Source organism: Cetorhinus maximus, unplaced genomic scaffold (genome assembly GCF_964194155.1).
Source record: "Cetorhinus maximus unplaced genomic scaffold, sCetMax3.hap1.1 HAP1_SCAFFOLD_3232, whole genome shotgun sequence".
Classification (NCBI taxonomy): domain Eukaryota; kingdom Metazoa; phylum Chordata; class Chondrichthyes; order Lamniformes; family Cetorhinidae; genus Cetorhinus; species Cetorhinus maximus.
Genome location: NW_027599153.1, coordinates 4026 through 12625, shown reverse-complemented (window position 1 = coordinate 12625; position 8600 = coordinate 4026). Strand labels below are relative to the sequence as shown.

The 8600-nt window shown below is 50.0% G+C and overlaps 1 pseudogene across 1 annotated transcript; it reads left to right on the top strand.

Annotated features, from left to right (window-relative positions):
* Nucleotides 1-6553: 6553 nt before the first annotated feature.
* Nucleotides 6554-8188, top strand: LOC144677887 (plexin-D1 pseudogene; annotated as a pseudogene). The gene has a single exon (XR_013575850.1). The product of XR_013575850.1 is annotated as a plexin-D1 pseudogene (transcript).
* The last annotated feature ends 412 nt before the right edge of the window (nucleotides 8189-8600 follow it).

The following is an 8600-nucleotide window of genomic DNA, read 5'->3' as shown; positions in this document are numbered from 1 at the left end:
CTAGAGGATTGGGAGAGTTCTAGAAACCATCAAAGGATGACCAAAACATTGATTAAAATAAAGGAAAAATTAGAACGAGAGCAAACTAACAAGAAATAGAAAAACAGATTATAAGAGCTTTTACAAGTATACAAGAAGATGAAAGGAGCAAAGCTGAATGATTGTCCCCTAGAGGCAGGAGATAGGAGAAGTTAACAAGGGGAATAAGAAAATGGCAAAGACAACAAAATAATTTGTATGTCTTCACAGTAGAAGGCACCAAAAGCATTCCAAAAATAGTGAGGAAACAAGGGGCTAATGAGAGTGAGGAACTTGAAGTAATCAATATTAGATGAAAAGTGCCAGATAAACTAATCAGATTAAAAGCCAACAAATCTCCTGGATCTGATGGCTTATGTCTGAAGGTTCTAGAAGAGGTGGCTGCAGAGATAGTGGACGCTCTGGTTTGGATCTTTCCCAGATTTTAGAACCGCCCCAGTGGATTCGAAGGTGACAAATGTAAACCACTATTCAAGAAAGGAGGGAGAGAAAAACAGGAAACTTCAGGCCAGTTAGCCTGAAGTCAGTCATTGGAAAAATTATTAAGGAAAGGTTAACAAAGTGCTTAGAAAATCATAATATGATTAGGCAGAGTCAACTTAGTTTTACAAAAAGGAAATAAATTTTTGACAAATTTATTAGAGCTTTTTAAGGATGTGACTAGGAGGGTAGATAAAGGGGAACCAGTAGATATAGTATACTTAGAGGTAGCATACTTGGATTTTCAAAAAGCATCCAACAAGGTGCCATAGAAAAGGTTCTCACATAAGATAAAGGTTCATGGAATTGGGGGTAATATATTAGCATGGATGGAGAAATAGTTAACAGACAGAAAGCAGAGAAAGAGAATAAACTGGTTATTTTCAGGGCCAGGGTTTTTCCTATGGCGGGCGGGTTGGGCAGGAGCGGGCAGGGGCAGGCGGAGCTGATCACCGCCCGTGATCGGCTCCGTGCCACCATTTTACTCGGGTGGGCGAATTAAGACCTGCCCAGTGTGATACGCAGCTAGTAGCGCTCAGCGCCACCATTGCTGACGGGGGGAGGATGGAGAGTTGGGGCCCATGCTCTTTTGCGTGCAGCAGTCTCCCTGAGGCAAGGAGCTGTTCACTGATGATTGCACAATGTTCAGCACCATACACAACTCCTCAGATACTGAAGCAGTTCATGTCCAAATGCAGCAAGACCTGGACAATATCCAGGCTTAGGCTGACAAGAGGCAAGTAACATTTGAGCCACACAAGTGCCAGGCAATGACCATCTCCAACAAGAGAGAATCTAACTTCGCCCGTTGACATTCAATGGCATTACGATCGCTGAATCCCCCACTATCAACATCCTGGGGGTTACCATTGGCCAGAAACTGATCTGGACTAGCCATATAAATACTGTGGCTACAAGATCAGGTCAGAGGCTGGGAATCCTGCAGAGACTAACTCACCTCCTGACTCCCCAAAGCCTGTCCACCATCTACAAGGCACAAGTCAGGAGTGTTATGGAATACTCCCCACTTGCCGCAATGAGTGCAGCTCCCACAACGCTCAAGAAGCTTGACACCATCCAGGACAAAGCAGCCCGCTTGATTGGCACCCCATCCACAAACATTCACTCCCTCCACCACTGACGCACAGTAGCAGTAGTGTGTACCATCTACAAGATGCACTGAAGCAACTCATCATGGCTCCTTCGACAGCACATTCCTGCCCGTGACACTACCATCTAGAAGGACAAGAGCAGCAGATAGATGGAAACACCACCACCTGGAATTTCCCCTCCAAACCACTCACCATCCTGACTTGGAAATATATCACCGTTCTTTCACTGTCGCTGGGTCAGAATCATGGAACTCCCTTCCTAACAGCACTGTGGGTGTACCTACACCACATGGACTGCAGCGGTTCAAGAAGGCAGCTCACCACCACCTTCTCCAGGGCAACTAGGGATGGGCAATAAATGCTGGCCTAGGCAGTGAAGCCCACATCCTGTGAAAGAATAAAATAACCTTAAATCCCATTATATTCTCCATTACCATTTTATTTTACTTATATTAAATTCTCTGGTTTCTTCCCTTGAGATATTTTAAAATTCCTGTACCCCTAGTATTTTATCCCCTTCCGCAATTGTGGAAATGAAAACAAATATTTATTCAATAAAACTGCAGTTTTGTTATCCTCCATTAGCGTTCCACCTGCACATGTCTTTAGTGGGCCCCATTTCCTTTGCCACTATGTTTCTCTTATATATAAAATCCTTTGTCTCAAGTTTGATATCTTTTATATGTTTTCCATGCTCACTGACTGCTATGTTCCTTACATAGTTTTATTTGTTTTTTTGAGTTCTCTCAGTTCCATGGTCCCTTGTGTAGTGTAAGTTTTCTCTGATAATCTTGATTGTTGATCATGGTTGTTTAACTGCACAAGTTTAGCTTTTGCCTTTTAGGGGTATGTGCTGATTTTTGTGTATTTATTGGAATATGTCCCATTGTTTAGTCATTAATAGCTCAGCCGAGTCTCCTCTGTTTAAACCATTTTCATTGATTGGGATTGCAGCGTGAGTTCATTCCCGTGTGATCAGTAAAGAGAAGGGTGGATGCCATTAGTGAATAAGATGTTTCATTTATGATACACATTGCAGGTACTGTCTAGACATGCTGCTATGGTAGCCATAATTGCAGATACCAACCAAGGTACCAACCAGGCTAGGAGCGGAGCTATACTCACAGGTACCAGGCAGGGATCATAGCCATACCCACAGGTACCGGGCTAGCAGTCGAGCTATATTGCTGGAGCCAGGCTTGGAGGGGAGTTTCTTTTTATTCATTCATGGGATGTGGTCATCGCTGGCTAGGCTGGCATTTATTTCCACTTCTGACCTTATGATGGAAGGAAGGTCATTGATGGAGCAGCTGAAGATGGTTGGGCCGAGGACACTACCCTGAGGAACTCCTGCAGTGATGTCCCGGGACTGAGATGACTGACCTCCAACAACCACAACCATCTTCCTTTGTGCTGGGTATGACTCCAACCAGTAGAGAGATCCCCCCTGATTCCCATTGACCCAGTTTTGCTAGGGTCCTTGATGCCACACAGTCAAATGCTGCCTTGATGTCAAGGGCAGTCACTCTCACCTCACCTCTGGAGTTCAGCTCTTTTGCCCAAGTTTGAACCAAGGCTGTAATGAGGTCAGGAGCTCAGTGGCCCTGGTGGAACCCAAACTGGGCATCAGTGAGCAGGTTATTGCTAAGCAAGTGCCATTTGATAGCACTGTTGACGACCCCTTCCATTACTTTACTGATGGTGAAGAGTAGACTGATGGGGCGGTAATTGGCCAGGTTGGATTTGTCCTGCTTTTTGTGTACAGGACATACCTGGGCAATTTTCCACATAGCCGGGTAGATGCCAGTGTTTTAGCTGGACTGGAACAGCTTGGCTAGGGGCACGGCTATACCCACAGGTGCTGGACTGGGATCGTAGGCATACTCACAGGAACCATGCTGAGAATGCTGAGAGCACAGGTATATTCACAGATACAGGGCTGGGAAAGAGGCTGTACTCACAGGGACCAGGCTGAGAGTGGAGTTACATCCACCTCTATATCCTTTTGCAATTTGAAAATCAGAATTGTACACCATACTCTCAGTGTGGTCAAACCAAGGTTTTCTATAAGTTTAACATAATCAAACTATTTTTGAAATGCTATTCTCCTTGAAATGAACACCTGCTTTATTTGCAGTTTTATGACTTTGTTGATCTGCAGTTACTTTTAATGATTTGTGAATGCAGATCCCTTTCCTCTATCCCATTCTGAGTCTGCTTTCCCCCTAACTTCATTCACACCGCCATTTCACATGTGTTATTAACCTCTTCTTGTATGTTAGTGCTGTCTTGTTCAGTAATGATTGATCTTCCCATTCGGTGCCATCTGGACATTATCTTTCTGATTTGGGAGTGTGACTGTCACTGAGAGTGCACCCCGCGGTACTGGGCTCACAAACCATTTCAGGGCACCCTCACTGTCAAATTCACCCCCTTTCCATTTCGGCTTTTTATTGTTTGGATAGACTTTGGTCAAAGCAGATTCATTTACGACACTGACACTGCAGATACCGGCCAAACACTCTGGCATGGTAGCGATACCAACAGAGACCGGAGTTATACCCCCCAGGGGCAGGAGTTATACCGACAGAGACATGAGTTATACCGACAGGGACATGGATCGGAGTTCTGCCAGCAGAGACCGAAGTTATACCGACAGACTGCTCTGCAGCGCGGTGCGGGGAGCAGATTGTGAAGAGGGGATTTGGGACCGGAGACCGTGACTGAAATGGAGTTCTACCGGCAGAGACAGGAGTTATACCGGCAGAGACAGGAATGATACCGGCAGAGACAGGAGTTCTACCGGCAGAGACAGGAGTTCTACCGGCAGAGACAGGAATGATACCGGCAGAGACAGGAGTTCTACCGGCAGAGACAGGAGTTATACCGGCAGAGACAGGAGTTCTACCGGCAGAGACAGGAATGATACCGGCAGAGACAGGAGTTCTACCGGCAGAGACAGGAATGATACCGGCAGAGACAGGAGTTCTACCGGCAGAGACAGGAGTTATACCGGCAGAGACAGGAATGATACCGGCAGAGACAGGAGTTCTACCGGCAGAGACAGGAATGATACCGACAGGGACAGGAGTTATACCGACAGGGACAGGAGTTATACCAACTGAAGCCGGTGTCTCTCTCGGTAACTGTCAGGGCTGGGAGGCTCTCCAGGTCCCTCTCTCTGTCTCACTCTCTCTCTTTCACTATCCCAGCCTCTGTTTCTCTCTATCCCGGTCTCTCCCTCCCTCTCTCTCTCTCTCCCTCTATCCCCCTCCCTCTATCCCAGTGTCTGTCTCTCTCTGTCCCGGGTCCCGGACTCGGTCGCGTCACAGCCCAGGCGGGTTTGGCAGGAAACAGATTCTTCCTGAACTGGGAGAGAAAAATCATCCGAAAAAAATCAAACCAGAGACAGCAGAGAGAGGGAGAGAGAAAAACTCCCACAGAGAGAGAGAGAAACCCGGAGAGAGAAACCTGGAGAGAGAGGGAGAGCCCGACCCAGAGGCAGAGAGAGTCGGAGACAGGTAGGAACAGACAGGGGCTAGTGGATTCAGAGTCACAGTGAGCGGAGGGTAAGACAGGCAGAGAGAGAGAGAGAGAGGGATAGACAGGAACAGAGAGAGAGAGAGAGGGATAGACAGGAACAGAAAGAGAGAGAGGGATAGACAGGAACAGAGAGAGAGAGAGGGATAGACAGGAACAGAGAGAGAGAGAGGGATAGACAGGAACAGAAAGAGAGAGAGAGAGAGGGATAGACAGGAACAGAAAGAGAGAGAGAGAGAGGGATAGACAGGAACAGAAAGAGAGAGAGAGAGAGGGATAGACAGGAACAGAGAGAGAGAGAGAGGGATAGACAGGAACAGAGAGAGAGAGAGGGATAGACAGGAACAGAGAGAGAGAGAGGGATAGACAGGAACAGAGAGAGAGAGAGAGAGAGGGATAGACAGGAACAGAAAGAGAGAGAGAGAGAGGGATAGACAGGAACAGAAAGAGAGAGAGAGAGAGGGATAGACAGGAACAGAGAGAGAGAGAGGGATAGACAGGAACAGAGAGAGAGAGAGGGATAGACAGGAACAGAAAGAGAGAGAGAGAGAGGGATAGACAGGAACAGAGAGAGAGAGAGGGATAGATAGGAACAGAAAGAGAGAGAGAGAGAGGGATAGACAGGAACAGAAAGAGAGAGAGAGAGAGGGATAGACAGGAACAGAAAGAGAGAGAGAGAGAGGGATAGACAGGAACAGAAAGAGAGAGAGAGAGGGATAGACAGGAACAGAGAGAGAGAGAGAGGGATAGACAGGAACAGAGAGAGAGAGAGGGATAGACAGGAACAGAGAGAGAGAGAGGGATAGACAGGAACAGAAAGAGAGAGAGAGAGAGGGATAGACAGGAACAGAGAGAGAGAGAGGGATAGACAGGAACAGAGAGAGAGAGAGGGATAGACAGGAACAGAAAGAGAGAGAGAGAGGGATAGACAGGAACAGAGAGAGAGAGAGGGATAGACAGGAACAGAAAGAGAGAGAAAGGGATAGACAGGAACAGAGAGAGAGAGGGAGGGATAGACAGGAACAGAGAGAGAGAGGGGGATAGACAGGAACAGAGAGAGAGAGAGGGATAGACAGGAACAGAGAGAGAGAGGGATAGACAGGAACAGAGAGAGAGAGGGATAGACAGGAACAGAGAGAGAGAGAGAGGGATAGACAGGAACAGAGAGAGAGAGGGATAGACAGGAACAGAGAGAGAGAGGGATAGACAGGAACAGAGAGAGAGAGAGAGGGATAGACAGGAACAGAGAGAGAGAGAGAGGGATAGACAGGAACAGAGAGAGAGAGAGAGGGATAGACAGGAACAGAGAGAGAGAGAGAGAGGGATAGACAGGAACATTGAGAAGGAGAACAAGGTGTAGATAGGTTCAGAGAGAGAGAGAGATAGACAAGGAGATTGTGGGGCAGGAACACTAAAACAGTGCAAAACAGAGAAACAGGGAGATAGAGAGGGGCTGGAGGAGAAAGAGAGGGACAGAGAAAGGGACTCAGTGAGGGACAGAGAGAAGGAGACAGAGAGAGACACAGAGAGGGAAAGGGGCACAGTGGGACATGAGCACTGAAGCAGCCCAGTAGGGAGAGAGAGAGAGGGACACAAACAGGGAGCAGAGTGACTGGGACACTGGGTGAGATAGGGGAACAAGGGGATTGAGACAGTGCAATAGAGAGAGAGCGAGAGAGAGAGAGAGAAAGGGAGAGGCAGGAAGAGATAGGGATTGAGAGGGGCAGGGTTGTGATAAGCGGTTTGGGACAGTTAGGAGAGAGACAGAAGACAGATAAACAGAGAGGGTAAGGGAGTGAGCGAGGAGACGCCCTAGGAGAGGCATGTGTCTGGCTGGGCTCCTGCTCCTGCCAGCCGTGCTGGGCATGAAGGTGGGTGACACCTTCCGCAGCCTCACGCCCACCAACAACCTGGTAGTGGTGGAAGGGCCAGTGCCAGGCTGGGACCCAGAGCAGGGCCCTCGGGTATATGTGGGTGCCGTCAACGCCGTATACCAGCTGGGGCCGGGGCTACAGCTGGAGGCCCGAGTGAAGACAGGCCCTGAGCAGGACAGTGCCCTGTGCCATGCTCCACAACTCCCTCACACCAAGTGTCAGCACCCCCGCAGGCAGACTGACAACCACAATAAGCTGCTGCAGGCTGACCAGGCCCAGGGCCTGCTGGTGGTATGTGGCTCCATTCACCAGGGCTTCTGCCAACTCCGGACCTTAGCAAACATCAGCCACTTGGCAGTGCAGTTCCCCCCAGTAGCGGGCCCTGACCTGGTCTTTCCCAGTATGCTGTATGTGGCTGCCAACCATCCTGAGGCCTCCACTGTTGGCCTGGTGCTGCAGGGCTTAGGGCCCGGGTCTGAAACTGGCAGTCGATTACTGGTGGCTGCTACATACACCGGCCTGGGCACCCGCTACTTCCCAACCAACAACAGCCGCGAGGACCTGCGCTTCGAGAACACTCCGGAGATTGCCATTCGGGCTCTTGACAAGGGGCAACTCTCACGTCTCTTCACCTACGACATCAACCCGTCTGAGGACAATGTCTTCAAGATCAAGTCCGAGGCAAAGCCTCAGAACCGCCTGAGTTTTGTGCGGGCTTTCAGCCGTGGCATCTACACTTACCTGGCGCTGAACAACGATGCCAACTCAGGCGCCAAGAGTGGACGACCCCGGAGCCTGCTGGCCCGCATCTGTGCTGGGGCCCGAGGCCCAAGGCCAGCCGAGAGCCGCAAACTGACAGAGTCCTACATCCAGCTGGGCCTGCAGTGCGGGGCCAGCCCCAGGCTTTATGGCCGCCTGTTGTCTGTCTGGGCTGGGCCTGCTCAGAACCTGTACGGCCTGTTTGAGAGGCCCGAGGACAGTGGGAGGGACTCGGCCCTCTGCATCTTCAAGTTCCTGGACATTGAGCAGAGAATCCGCGAGGCCCGTCGGAAATGCTTCGAGGAAGAGCGCAGTCAGGAGGTGACGGTGCTGGACAGTGTGATCCAGGGCAGCGGACCAGCCTGCATCAGGCGCAACATCACGGTGAGTGAGGGGGATGGGGCACTGAGGGTGGTGTGGAGGGAGGAGCTGTTATAAAATGCAGGGAATGAGGCAGATGAAGGAGGAGGGGACAGAAGAACGGGCGGAGAGGGAGGGTGGAAGGGCCGAGCCCACAGAGGAGGGGAAGAGGGAACAGGATGAGGGCAGGAAAGACTGAGGGAAGAGAGGCAGAGGGAGAGAGGGAATTCAAAGGAGGAGGGGTAGAGAGTGGAGGGGCAAATGCAGAAGAGGAACAAAAGAGAAGGGGTCGAGAGTGAGGTTTGAAGTACATGTGGGGAGGGAGAGTGGGGAGGAGAGTGGACAGGGAATGGTGTGGAAGGGTGGGAGCGGAGGGAGAGTAGGGAGGGTGGGAGTCTGAGAGAGTGGGTGGGAAGGGTACGAGGGGAATAGGTGT